This window comes from Trichosurus vulpecula, chromosome 1 (assembly GCF_011100635.1).
Source record: "Trichosurus vulpecula isolate mTriVul1 chromosome 1, mTriVul1.pri, whole genome shotgun sequence".
Classification (NCBI taxonomy): domain Eukaryota; kingdom Metazoa; phylum Chordata; class Mammalia; order Diprotodontia; family Phalangeridae; genus Trichosurus; species Trichosurus vulpecula.
Genome location: NC_050573.1, coordinates 99,329,802 through 99,345,426, shown reverse-complemented (window position 1 = coordinate 99,345,426; position 15,625 = coordinate 99,329,802).

Below are 15,625 nucleotides of genomic sequence, written 5' to 3'. Positions count from 1 at the left end.
GGACTTTATTCTGGTATGTGGTGTCAGACGTTGGTCTATGCCCAGTTTCTGCCATTCTATTTTCTAGATTTCCCAGAAGTTTTTGTTAAACAGAGAGTTCGTATCCCAGAAGCTGGAGTCTTTGGGTTTATCAAACTGTAGATGACTATAATAATTGATTACTGTGACTTGTGTACCTAACCTATTCCACTGATCTGCTCCTCTATTTCTTAGCCAATACCTAGTGGTTATGATGATAGATGATAGCTGCTTTAAAATACATTTTAAGATCTGATATGGCTAAACCACCTTCCAAGGGAATCCTTTCTGCCACTGAATGCTTGGAAAGAACATCAGAACCAGTCTATTCTGACTCCCTGAGGCTATCTGTTTATGGGGATTCTTCTACTCAAACATTTCTTTGTCAAGACTTTCTGGAAAAAAGTGCCTAACACAATGCTTGGCATAAATAGGTATTTAATGCTTCTTGATGTGTTTTGTCTTGACAAACAGATGCACAGATGCCCTGTAGATCTAAGCCAAATAAATAGTTAGTTTGTTCAGGGTTCCAGTAACCTTGAGAATATAAAGTAAATGCCTCCTTGTATATTTCTGTAACATTTAAGCATTTCTTTTATATTAGCATTAATGCCTTTCATTTTCTTATCACCTCTATTTGAAAACATATCTCTTTACCTACTCTCCCCAAAGAAAGATTCCAAGTAAGAAATAGTTTTTTTAAAAAAAGGGGGAACAGCTCAGCAAAATGAACTAATACATCACTTGAGTCTGATAATAAATGCAATGTTCCTTACCCATAGTCCCCCACCTCTGCAAAGAAGAAAGGGAGATCTCTCTCTCTCCCTCTCTCTCTCTCTCTCTCTCTCTCTCTCTCTCTCTCTCTCTTTCTCACTTGCTATTCCAAATATTTTAATAAGAGTTCTCTGCATGGCTTTTAAAACACCAGTTTGTGAGGATGAACTCCATTGGAGAGAGAGAATACAGAACAGAGGTAGCCATGGAGCTGAGGAATTTTCTTGATTTGGGGCAAGATTTGAGAGTCACTGTTTTCTGATCAGTCTTGTCCTGCTCTGTAATCTCGTATTTCTCTTTTTCTGTGTCAAAAATTTCTCCTTCTTGGTGCCTAGGTTTACAGAGCCTCTTCTTAAAGTAAGTACAAGCAAGATGATTTGCAATTTTTATACCTAAAGGGTTAACCCTGGAAGAGGTGGCAATGACAAATTTCTGATGGGTCTTTCTCAGAGGGACATGGTTGATGATCAGAGGTCCAGTCACCAGTAGCAAGCCACTAGTTAGCTGCTTCAGGAAAACCACTCTTTTGCTCTTGTGGCTCCCAGTGATCATGATCAGAATGGTGCCTGGGACGATGCTAGCTCTAAGTCTCCTCATATGTTGGCTGAAGGGCTTTTTGCCATGACTTAGCAGCTTTCAAGGAACATCCTCAGTAGGATCATACCTAGGCATTTTGTGAATCTTTACCACACAGGTTCCTCCATTCTTATCACCACCAATGGCTTTGAGATAGTAGCAGGCACCATCTCTTTCTTTCTCCTTTCGATGCAGGTTTTTGGTGCAGCATATTTCTGCTTTTATATGGCTCTCTGTGAACATATTACAGACCTGGAGTATCTACTGATCCTTTGGGCCAGAACTGTGTTCCTACTGCAATGTTTTTGAGGCTTTTTCACCACCTCAGCCACATCTTCCTTTTTGTTCTCTTTTTTTTCCTCTTTGACCTTCTTTTTCTTTGGTTCCTTTGGGGGCTTTTTGTCTACCGTCTTGAGAAAAGGGAAAGAGCTCGTTCTCTTCCTTAGGGCCAGGATTGATCATTATAATATGGGTTACATTCCATTATATTGAGTTTTTTTTCTTTCCATATACATTGTGTAATCATCTTTAATATTATTTTCATGGTTCTTACTTCACATTGCATCAATTTATGTAAATCTCATGCTCCTCTAAAATCTTCATATTCATCATTTCTTACCACGAAGTAATATTTCATTGCATTCATGTACTGCAATTTATTTAGGCAGCCTCTCTACCAAATGGTCACTGACTTTGTTTCCAGGTCTTTGCTACTATAAAAAATGCTGCTATAAATATTCTGATGTATATTGGTTCTTTCTTTCTATTTTTGACCTTCTTGAGACATAGATGGGACCTCAGTCACAGCAGATGGATGTTTTATTCAGTCTCATAGAATTATTTCAGAACACTTCATACATTTCTCTAGCACCATGATATTAAGTACTTCCTTCACGACAACCCTCTGTGGTAAACAGAACAAGCATCATGAGGAAACTGAAGTTCAGATAGGTTTTGTATGAGCTAGAGTCCTATTCACTAGTGAGGATTAGAGCAGAGATTTGAACATAGGTTCCTCAATTCCAAATTCAGAGCCTTTTCCATTGTACTAAACTAATTCCAGTTACAGAGGACATAAGTGGTAGGACAAAGCACTGAGAGACATTGGTCCATATGCATTGGGCTGGTCTGGGACCCTGAGTCCAAAAATCTGAGTGCGCTGCCAGTGGGAGCATCTGTTCTTTCTATTTTCTCTCCACCCTCTCCCTCTCCTCCCAAGGCAGAATAAGGAAGCCAACAGCTGGAGGACACCATTATCAGCCCTTAATCTCTGAGTGTTTCTGAGCAAGTTTATGAAACAGCACAATAAGGAAGTCCCTGAGGCTCTATTAACAGAAACCAAAATTGGATTATGTAGGAATCACATTAAATAAAAAGCACTGTGCCCAGTTAATTGAAAGGCAAACTTCTAAATTATAAGATCATTCTCTTCTGAAGGCAAGAGAGTCCATCAGACTGAGACCTTTGGGGACAACTACCTCCTCTCTGGTTTAAAAGAGTTTCTGAGCAAAGTAATTTCCAGCTTCCCCTAATTCATCCCCCTGCCCAAAGGGGTTCAAGACCCAGAGCCAGCAGCCAAATGATGAAGGTAAGTCTCAATTCCTGGTAGCGCTCCTCTTTTTCTTGAGGATGACATGGTTCACCTTCTTGCCTTGAAATCTGTCCTAAATGGCTTAACCTAAGAACATTCCATTCTCTTTTCCTAAATCCATTCTTTTATTAGATGCTTCTAGTTGGTGGTACTTAAAAAACAAAGCAAAAAAAAGACCCTGTGATAAACAACCACAACATATAAAGGACAGGATTTGTCACTTATTTGGTGTAAGGACCATTTAGCTAAGGAAATTCCCCCTGATGGATACAGGTCAGTATTTTTGCTGGAATTTCTAGGCTTAGGGGAATAAGAAGTTAAGTAATTTACAAGTGCTCACTCAAACATTATGTGGCATAGAGGATACTTGAACCTGGGTGCTCATGACTGGTTCTCTATCCATTACTCCAGGGTGTTTCTCCAAGTAACACAAACTTATATAATTGAGATTAATTTCAATTTAAAGATCAGAACAAAAAGGAATCTTAGGGATATTCTACTTTAGGGGATAAGATGGGACCAAACTTGTGATTTCTTTGGTATACGGAACTCTTTATGAGAAAACTCCCTAACTACCAATGAAGATTGGCACTTCCTTTACAACTTGTCTTAAAGAGTTACCTGATTCCCTGAAAGGTTAAGAGAGTTGTCTAGGCTGACATAGTCAATATGTAGCAGAGTTTGGATTTGATCCCCAGTCTCCCAGACTATACCATACTCCCTCTCTGGTCTGATTTCACTGCTGAGGAAACCAGACTTGAGAAATGAGAAGTCAAAGCCTTAGGAGAGGAGGAGGCATTGACAGTCAGGGGACAGAATTCCAGAGCTGGACATCTGTCAAAGGGGAAAGCAACAAGAAGAGAGGGAAGCATTAGAGTGATTGAGGAGTAGCAATCACAGAAGCAAAAGCGGATTGGTAGGACCAAGGAAGAAATCCAGGTGTGGAAGAGAATTTGAAGATCATCTATAGAGTCTTGCATGTAGTACTTGCTTAATTACCTTTATATAACACACTTTATGTAATAAATTACAGAAACATAGAGATAGAAGGGACCTCAGAGGACATCTAATCTAACACTCTCATTTTACAGAGGAAGAAATTGATTCTCTAAGTGGTTAAACAACTCACCAAGGGCTTAACAGATGGAGTCAGAGATGGACTTTGAACACAGGTCTCCTGATTCCAAGTCAAGCAATCAGTCAGTCAGTCAATAGGCATTTATTAAGAATCTATTATTCTCCAGGCAGTGTGCTAAGCAATGAAAAATCCTCTTTACACTGCATATTGGATTTAATTCTAATCTAATACAAAACACTTGAATCTCATCCGGATAAGAAAACTAAAGCCTGAAGAAATTGTGACCTGCCTGAGTTCATACCATCAAGTGAGTGGCAAGGCTGGGGCCAGAATCCATGCTGCCTAGTTCCAAGACCAATGTTTTTCCTCCACCATCATAGTCCCCAAAGCAGGCACACACAAACTTGCTTGGTAACCATGAGTAGATTTTAATAATTGGACCGAAAGGATTAAAGAAAAACAGATAAAAACAAACCAGAAATATATTCATCCCAAAGTGATGAAATAAGTTAGACTTTCCTCTTTTTCCCAGATCACCTTTCCCCCTCACTTTGGGAGTTCAGGCAAAATCAGGATGATGACCAGTCAGTGATACTGTAGAGGATGCTACTGTGCTAGGCCAGAGGTTGAATTAGGCAGCAGATATACTCCCTTTGAACTCTAAGGTTTTATGGCATTTGAGCTTGGCCTTAAAACCGTCAAGAGTGATATAGGTGGAGCTGACAGGGTAGGGGAATTAAAGATGGCATTTCAGGTATCCTGGTTCATGTATTGTACTCAGTGTTGTATGTTTATTACACGTAATGTACTACAAGTACTGAATTAGATGCCAGAATACAAGTTCTCCTGATACATCTTGGTTCCTTCACTAATGTTTAAAAGGATAAATAAGTACCCATCCCAGGGCAGAGAAAAGGAAGGTGTTGGACTGGCTTTGGTTATCTCTACCACCAGCCTTTCTCATGTCTTTCTTCTCTCCTTGGCACCTTTCCTCCCTCCCTCTCACCCAACTCCTCCCAAAGTCTTTGTTTTGCTTGCTAGATTCCAAGATCTCCCCTTGAAGCTTCCTACAAAGACTCTCAAACCTTTTCCACTAAACTTGGGTTCCTTACCAGTAAAATGAAGGGAAGGATGGGGATAGTCTAGATCAAGGGTAGGTAATCTGTGGCCTTGAAGCCACATGTGACCTTTTAGGCCTTTTGACTGATTCCAAGTGTTACAGAACAAATCCTTTTATTAAGGGGATTCGCTATGAGAAGTTTGGATTCAGCCAAAGGGCTGCACTTGAGGATCTAGAGGGCTATATGTGGCCTCAATGCCACAGGTTCCCCACCCCTGGTCTAGATGATCTCTAAGAAGCCTTCCAGCTTGGACATTCTAATCTAATTTCAACTGTTAGTGACAGAAACAATGAATCCTTCACGTAGTTTAGGATTTTATCCAAAGTCCCTTTCCTGCTCTAACACTATGTTCCAATAGTTCATATTCTAAATTCCTTCAAGCCCTGACAGTCAACATTCTAAGATGCCTTGTAGCTCTGACACTTTATATTTAAGTAGTCTCTGTTTTAAGATCCCTTCCAGCTCTGTTATTCTCCTCTCTGTTCTTTCATTTTATGTTCTATGGTCCCTTCCAAGAAGCTTTGACAATCTGTGTTCTAGCATTTTTGTATTCCAGAGTCTGTTCCAGCTCTGCCATTCTATCTCTTGACATTCTGTATGCAAAGTTGCTTCAAGATCTGACAATTGTGTTCTACTGTTCTGTGTTCTAGGAGCCCCTACAGTTTTGAAATGTTATGTCCTAATGTTATCTCCCTTCCAGCTCTAAGATTCTATATTCTAGCATTCTGTGTTCTAGGGTCCTTTCTGGTTCTGACAATCTATGTTCTAAGAAATCTTCCAGCTCAAACTATCATGTTCTAAAGGGTCTTCCAGTGTTTAACGTCCTGTAAACCTATAAAATAATACAACTTAGAATAACATTGTTTTCTTTTGTTTAAGAGCCACACTATAGTTATACAAAGTTTTATACAAAACCTATACATTTTAACTCGTAGAAAAATATGGAGAAATTTAAATTTTTTAGCTTGCTGTTAGGGAGTTAATAGTTGCCCACCATCATGAAGGCTGTTTATGTAGAACAAATATTCCTACAGTGTTCCTTCTTCATAGTCTCTGTTCCTAACAAGGATTATAGTCCCATTCCACTTCCTGCAGAGAGAAAGATATAACTCCATTTCCCTGACTCTTGGGTCAATGACAATGAGTAGTATGTTATTTAAATATACTACTGGCTGCTGGGTATCTTACTGTAGAGTGTTAATAGAAATCTCCAAGTGAATTTAGAGCTCCATAAATAGGTTTCTTTAGAATAATGATAGTAACAAATACAATATTTCTATATGGTTTTATGTTTTTAAAGTACTGCCTTCATAACATTCCTGTTAAATATGCAGGGCAAATATTGTTATCCCCATTTTCCAAACAAGAAGACTGAGGTACAGAGTGATCACGAGACTTGTACATGTTCCCACTGCAAGGGACAAAGAGCTTTTGTGGCTAACAACTTAATGATGCTTTGGGGACACTGTACAAAATAAACAAACTCCTTCTTAACAGTGTGGGAGTCAGGAATCTGGGCTATTTGTTGTTATTGTTCAGTCATTTCAGTTGTGTTTGACTGTTTGTGACCCTATTTGGGGTTTTCTTGCAAAAATAATAGTGGTTTGCCAGTTCCTTCTCCAGCTCATTTTACATATGAGGAAACTGAGGCAAACGGTTAAATGACTTGCCCAGAGTCACATAGCTAGTAAGTATCTGAAGCCAGATTTGAACTCAAGAAGATGAGTTTTTCTGAATCCAGGCCCAACAGTCTGTTCACTCCTATCATACACAAGGCCAAACAAGTAGCCAAAAGAAATATTCCTCACATTTCCCTACAACTACCATCCAATTGTTCTCATTCTGTCCTCCTGGGCAAAGCAGGACAATTCTAATCTCCTTCTACATGATAGTCCTCCAAGTATTTGAAGATGGCTACTATTTTTCCACTATGTCTTCTCTTGTGCAGGCTAAACATCTTTAATTCCTTCAAATAATCCTCTTACGGCCTAGTCTCTGGTCCTTTCTACTGGCTTGGCAGGCGTCCTCTGGACATGCCCCACTTTGTCAATGTCCTCCCTAAAATATGGTACCCAAAGCTGAATTCCATATTCCTGCTCCACCTACCTAATAGAGTCATTGTAAAAAGTCAGTCAACAAACAATTATTAAGCCCCTACTATGTGCCAGGTACTATGTATATGAGAGAACAGATGAGAATAAATGGCAGAATGAGTGAAAGTACTTTGTAACCATTAAATCAGTAGGTAGCTACTAACACCATTATGGCCTAGGTGGTATAATAGATGGAGCACTGGACCGGGAGTCAAGAAGACCTGAATTTGAATTCTGCCTCACACTGGCACACACATACCAGGTATAAGATCCCAGATAAGTCACTCAAATTCTTGTAGCATCAATTACTTCATCTCCAAAGTGATGATAATATCACCTACCTCAAAGGGTTGTTGTGAGGATTAAAAAAATAATATTTCTAAAGAGTTTTGCAAGCCTTATGTAATGTCATATAAAGGCAAATTATCACTGACGTTGTGGTTTTTATTGTTACTGTCTGCATGACCTTGGGCAAGTCTCTTTACCTCTTTGGTCCCGAAGTATCTTCCTCCATAAAATGAGAGGGCTGGACTAGGTGACCTCTAATTTTCCTTCCTGCTCTAAAATCTTAGGATTCTATTATTACTTTCCCAAATGAAAACCCAGCATCCGCCTAAAATAGGGTCCAGTTTCCCTGGTCAGTCTAATTACTCCACTCCTGAATAGTGCTCCTGAAATGTTCTCTGAAAAATAATGTTTCTCATGCTGAGTCACAGGTCTGAGGATATTGTATGGGCTTGTTTCAGAGGGGAAATTGTCAGGGCTCAAGCATGCTGTTTCTTGAGTAATGAAACTAGCAAAATTAATCCGTTTACTGTTCTCAGCTGGTTAGGGGCCTTTTTCCTCAGCAGTACATGGCTCAATAAAAGACTCTGTTTCTCTGCTCTGGGTCATGCAGGCAGCTCTCAGGTTTGGTAAAGAAAAACAAACCCAAAGTAGGGCTTAGATGTCAAAAGTTAGTAAGCTTGAAAAATGCAAACTGCCAGCTAGGGACCCTACCTCAGGGAGAGAGACCCATTTTCAAAGTAGGAATATAATGAAGAGAAAAGAAGGCTGGCCTTGGAATCAAAGACGCCAGGCTCCAGGAAAAGCTTGAAGGTGTCTAAACAATGACAGCTAGGATGGGCAAGGACACTGGGTTTATATCATAGAAAATTGTTTGAAGGAAGCAGGGAGAAGAAAAGGCTGAGGGGGTGAGGCTATCTTCCAGTATTTAAAGAGATATAATCTGGAAGTCAGATTAGAGGGTTTTTTTTTTCTATGGGATCTCAGAGGGTAGAACTATATGGAAGTTTCCTTTTTTTCTTTTTCTACTCTCAAGGAGCTTGTTGGTTTTTTTAAATAGTATTTTTTTTCTAATTACATATAAAGACAATTTTATTAACATTCATTTTTTACATAAAAAATTGAGTTCCAGATTTTTCCCTCCCCTCCTCCTTTCCTAAGACAATAAGCAATTTGATTTAGGTTATATATGTGCAATCATGTAAAACATATTTCCATATTAGTCATGTTGTGAACGAAAAAACCATGAAAAAAAAAGTGAAAATAGTATGCTTTGATCCGCATTCAAACTGCCAGTTCTTTCTCTGGATGTGGATAGCATTTTCCATCATGAGTCTTTTGGACTTATCTTGGATCATTGTATGCCTGAGAAGAAATAAGTCTGTCATAGTTGAACATCAGACAAGTTGCTGAGATTGTGCACAATATTCCCCTGCTTCTGCTTACTTCACTTTGTATCAGTACATGTAAGTATTGTGGAAGTTTCAAAGACGGAAATTCAGGTTTGATGTAAGGAAAGCCTTCCTAGCAATTAGAAATATCTAAAGGTAGAATGGGATGTCTCCAGAGCCGGGAGGTCACTTTGTGGTCTTCAAAAATAGTGGTTAATATTAATATAGTGATTTAAGGTTTGCAAAGTGCTGGTTGCACATTATCTTATTTAATCCTTACAACTGCCTTATAAGGTATGCCCTGTTATTCCCATTTTAGGGATGAGAAATTTGCCAATGGGTCACAAGGCTAGTAAGTGACTGAGGCAGAATTTGAACTCAGGTCTCCTGATTACAGAACTAGCATTGAAGCTGCTGTGCCTTCTATCTGCAAGGAGATGATAGATAACCATTCATCAGGTTTGTTAAAGATGGAATTACTGTTCTTCATATGTAGGTTGGGCTAGACAGTCACTGAAGTCTCTTTCTGCTCTCTAATAGTGTGTTTGTGGGGGATGATTAGCTTGGAAAAGACATTAAATCTAAAAAAAAATGGTAATAAAGGTATTGGTCATGAAGACTAATAAAGGGATTATCCTTGCTTTTTGTTCTTTCTTCCCTAGTTACCACATCACACTGCTAACATAGAGAGAAACAGTGGTCTGCTAAATCCCCCAGGTCTTTTTCACTGCAACCATTGTCTGAGGATGTTCACCTGTTCTTATACTTTGGGGGTTAAATTTTTGAAGCCATGTATACTTTTCTCTATGAGATTTCATTTTATTAGATTCTTTTCATTGTCCTAGAATTTCATAATTTTGGGGATCCTCAATCTGTCCTCCAAAATGACAGATTCGTATTATCTGTAAATTGGATGGATAAGCATGTCATGTATACTTTCATCCAATATATTTAACAGTGCCAGCCCAAGGGCAGACTCCTGGGGGTACTCTACCAGCTACCTTCCTCCTAATGGACTTTGAATTATAAATGATTTCTCCTTAGGTCTAGTTTTCCACATAGTTTGGATTCCACCTAATTGTACTATTTTCTAGCCCATGTCTTTCCAACATGATCTCCCAAAATGCCAAGGCACTGTCCAATACAGAATGAGAGTTCAGTAAGTACTCATTGAATCAATGCCTCCCATTTTTAGGGATCTGTGTGGTTTCCAAAGTGTTTTCCCTCTAATAACTCTATGAGACAGAGGTCTTATACTCCAACATCCTTACCCAGAGCGCTAGCCACCTACATCCTAGTACATCTCCCCTTTTAAATAGAGCATTCTAACAACATCTGGGCCTTGCTATCTGACCTCTAATTGAACACTAAGGACCACTATTGCTTTCCAATTACCCTGAACTTAAACCCCATTTAACAACTGTCTATCCAAAAAAAATTCACATGAAACACTTTTAAATTTAATCTTTATTAACATTTCCCATAACACTTTCTTAAGTCTACATAATCAATAAAACAATAAATCAATCACTGTTTTGTAACATCTGTCTATTTCTGAGTTGTAAATGCTCACGCTGAAAATTTAACGACCAGCTTTCTCAAGCCAATTCAACCTGGCAGCAGTACACCCTTGAAAAACCTTCCTACATATATTGTCTCCCATAATTATAATGCAAGCTCATCAAGGCCAGGGACAGTAACTTTTGGTCTACATCCCCAGTGCTTAGCATGATGCTCAACACAGTAGGTGCTTAATAAATACTTTGCCATTCCATAATGTAGGTATTATTATTTCCATTTTATAGCTAAGTAAATTCAGACTTGGAGAACTTGTCAAGGTGGTTTTGAGGTCACCCAACAGGAGGCGCTCAGGCTAGGTCTTGAGCCCTTTGATCTCAACTGTTTTTTTCACTACAATGAATGAACATGCCATTTTTTCAGTTGCAATTTTAACAACTAGTTTGTAGGAAATTGTGTAACTTGTGACCTCTCATGTCCCCCTTCTTTGGGTCCTTTGTGCTTTTTCTCTCTTCCATTTTTCCCATCATCTTTTTCTGTCAAATGTCAGTTTTATTGTCATCAGCAGCCACCTCCTGCCACTGGATTTTCCCCAAGTACCGCGTTCCAAACTTCAAGTTTATTTCTTCTTTTAAGGCCTTTATTGTTTTTCTCTTTTTAGTTGAAAATTGGTCTCTGGCACCATTTTTTCCAGCTGTGTTCACAGCTACATGAGATGCCATTGGCAACAAAATGATTTTAGCCCTTGCTTCCCATAGGCAGCTAAGAAAAGAGTAATGGACAGAGAATCAGGAGAGCTAGATCGAATCCCTCTCTGCAATGAATTCCCTGTGTGAACTTAGGCAAATCAGTTCTCTTCAAATTTGCTTGCTTATCTATAAAATGAGAGGTCAGGACTAGGTTGTCACTACAGTCTCTAGCAGCTCTAAGATTCCAAAATCCTTTGCAGATCCTATAGAATCTAGTACTTTACAAATGAAGAAACCACGTTTCCAAGGGAAATCTGGTATCAATTAGAAGTCAATTTTTGAACCCAAATTGCCTCTGAATCCAAATCCAATGCTCTTTCCACGATACCCTGAAAAATTTCTGTGTTCTCTGATATAACATCCTGCATTCTGAAGTCACTTCCAGGTCTTACATACTGTGATTTCATGAGTATTTGGGAGAAGGAAGAATTGGTAGATCTGGATAAAGGAAAAAGAACCAGACCAATCCCCTCCTTCCTCTACTCCCCTCCCAAAAGCTATGAAATATGGAAACCACCCTCTGAACTTTGACAGGCAATCTCCCATTTCCTCTTGCTAGTTTGGTGTTAAAGATCTTGGGTTTCAAAATGAAGTCTCTGCCACTCTCTCCATGTTGGCTCCTGTTTTCTCAGAGCCCACATAGCAATACATCAGTAGGAATTTTCTAAGGATTAGCTAATATCCCCAAAGGTCCAGCCAATTCTGAAGTTGACTTCTGTCCTGGGAATCCCAGAAAGTCATCCTGAGAAAAGCCACGGTAGGATGGAGCCCTGGATTTAGAGTCAGGAAATCTGAACTTATGTCCCATGTCTGCCACCTAATACCTACATCTCTTTGAGGAAATTACAACTTTCTGCTTCAGTTTCCTCATTTGTAAAATGGGTACACCAAGACTGACACTGACTATGTTGAGTGGCTTTGGTGAGAAAAAAAGATTTTTAAAGATTGTAAACACTGATAGAAATGGGTGCTGGTAGGTGTTGTGGTGTCATGGAAACATTGGGCTAAAGATCATGCAACCTGAATTCAAGTATTGTTTTTATCACCTAGTACCTGGATGATCTTGGTAAGTCACTTTACCTCTGTTGGTCTGTTTTCTCATCTGCCCAACAGGGATAATAACACCTTCCCTGTATACTTTATATGGTTGCAATGAGAATAAAATGGGAGCGTAGGATCACAGATCTCCATTTTACAGATGAGGAAACTAAGACTTGGCGGGTTATCTCAAATCATCGGTCATAAGCATCAGAAGTAGGATCTGAAGCCAGGCCCTCTAACTTCAGAGACAAGGCTCTTTCCACTGAACCACATTACTTCCTTAGAGTATGTGGAAGTGCTTTGGAAAACATGAAGAGGCAAAGACAACTTCTGGCCAGGAGACAAGGGAGGGGGGTTGTGGAGAAGGTGGCACTTTATTCCCTCTCCTATCCCCCTTCTTCAATCATTCATAATTATAGAGCTTTGTAGAGAGACTGGGAGGTACCCCTACAGCCAATCTCAGTTACTGATCATCTCAAGAACAAAGACATCCACTTCTTACAGTGTGAAATGCCACAGCAGCTTGGCTCATGCTGAACTATTCTAGTTTAATATAAGCCTCTGAGAGCTTTACACAGCACTGATTACCTGGATTTCTGAATGACTTGGGTATAGAGCGATATATTACATTACCCAGCAGCTCATCACTGGTTTTTACTGTGTGGTATTGAAAAAAAACCTGGTGACTAGAGCCCCCCACCCCCACCCCCAGCATGGGCTTGTGGAAAGAAATTCAGCAATAATTTAATTTCTTTATGGAAAGCCCTCACTGCAGCCTGGATGGAGAGCATATTCAGCCCATCAGGCCTCATTATGAGTCACTCAGCAACCTGTCATGAGAGACATTATTCCCACAGTGAATCCCAATTGATGTGTTCCTAGGATGTTTTCAAATAGGGTAGCATTCTTAAAATCAGAGATTTCAGATTTGGAAGGGACATTAGGATACAAAACACAGAATGTCAGAGGTGGAAGGTCCATTAAGTAATAAGATATTACAATGCAGAACATGGATATTAAAACTGGAGATGATGCTAGTGAACTCCTAGTCCTAACTTCTCTCATTGTATACAGAGAAACAAAGGTACAGATAAAGTTAAGTGACACAGAACTCTTTAGTACAAGGTCCAGGACTCATACACAAAAGCTTGGTGCTATTTAAGGCTATCCAATTCAACTCCCTCATTGTATAAATGAGAATCTGAGGCCAAGAAAGAGGAAGAGACCTGCGCATGGTCACACAGGTAATAAGTAGCAGAACTGGAATTCGAGTCCAAGTTCTCTGACTCCAAAGCCTTTGCTCTTTCCACTACATTATACTGCCTCTTCTGCAGTATAGCAGTACTTTTCAGTAGTTCTTTCAGTAGTACTGGAAGGTAGTTATGATCAAACTCATCCCATGGATTCTGGGCTCTTTCTAGAGGCTTCATAGCCAGGGCTATGTGGGTCCTTAGTGAATGAAAAATGCTATAATACAGCTAGCTGGTCATACCTGCCTCAAGGAGGTTGAGAATCCACTCCCACCAAGCCAGTTCCAGCAGAGCTTGCTTGGTTTATTTTTGAAGACTGATGTCATCACAGATGAATGATGTCTTGACTTGTAGTTGAATTTGATTTAAGTGAGGCAGAGTTGTCGGCCTTGCTCTTTCTTCCAGAGTCATCAAGATCCAATGAAAAGACAAAAGTCAGGATGACTAGCAATGGCCTAGGAGGCAGTGGATGACCTTGGAATTTTTGATGTCTGACCAATCTCTGAGCACTCCACAGCACCTGCTTCAGTGGCCTTTATGGCTATTAGAACAAATTGTCCTCATCTGCCTGTTCCACCGAGGAAGTCTCCACATGGTTGGGCTTGAGACCTATAGGTTACCCTCAATCTGGTTTAGCCCATCTGCCAAGATGCTTTACTCTTTTATTTTGCTGCTTCACGTGTTACAGCTTCTTAGTGTCACAGGTAACAGTTAGTTGGCAGGTGGACACCAAAAGTGGATGGCTGAGTTCGGGGCCTACATGAAAGTGAGAATTCTCCCTGTGCATAGCAAAATTACTTGGATGACTATTGGATTGCAGGTAGGACTACTGTAAGCTTTTTCTTGGGTATCCATACTTGAGGGGATTGTGGTATATCGCAAAGAACACTAGCTAGGGGTAGCCTCTACACCTCTACTTGCACCACCTGCAAGTTAAGGGGTTGTGAGTGTGGAGAGAAATAAGATCCACACTTGTTTTGTAACATCTTAAGTAGACTAACAATGTAAAAATCCCTCAAGCATCTAGTGACCCATAATTTCTTATGGCACAATAATAGTCAATTACATTTATATACTACAACTTGTTCAGCCGTTCCCCAACTGATGGGAATCCCCTCGATTTCCACTTCTTGGCCACAAAAAGAGCTGCTGTAAATATTTTTGTACATGTGGGAAGGGAACTTTTCCCCATTTTTATGAACTCTTTGGGATACAGCCCTAGAAGTGCTATTGTTGGGTCAAAGGGTATGTGTATTTTTATAGCCCTTTGGGCATAGTTCCAAATTGATCTCCAGAATGCTTGGATCAGCTCACAGCTCTGCCAACAATTAATTAGTATTCCAACTTTCCAATATCTTCTCCAACATTTATCATTTTCTGGTTTTGTCATGTTAGCCTGTCTGATAGGTGTGATGTGATACCTCACAGCTGTTTTAATTTGCATTTCTCTAATCAATAGTGATTTAGAGTACTTTTTCATATGATTATAGATAGCTTTAATTTCTCCCTTTGAAAACTACCCATTCATATCCTTTGACCATGTATCAATTGGGGAATGACTTGTATTCTTGTTATTTGACTCAGTTCTCTATATGTTTTAGAAATGAGGCCTTTATCAGAGACACTAGTTGTAAAAATTCTTTCCCAGTTTTTTGCTTCTCTCCTAACCCTGGTTGCTCTGGTTTTGTTTGTGCAAAAACTTTTCAATTTAATGTAATCAAAATTATCCATTTCATAACATTTTCTATCTCTTGTTTGGTCATAAATTCTTCCATTCCCCATAAATCTGACAGATAAACTATTCTTTATCCCCTAATTTGTTTATAGTATCAGCCTTTATACCTAGATTGTGTACCCATTTTGACTTTATTCTGGTATGCAGTGTCAGACATTGGTCTATGCCTGGTTTCTGCCATACTATTTTTCAGTTTTCCCAGCAGTTTTTGTCAAACACTGAGTTCTCATCCCAGAAGCTGGGGTCTTTGGGTTTATCAAACAGTAGATTGCTATAATCATTGATTACTGTGTCTTCTGTACCTAACCCATTCCACTGATCTACCCTTCTATTTCTTACCCAGTACCAAGTGGCTTTGATGATAGCTGATTTATAATACAATTTAACATCTGGTATGGCTAGTCC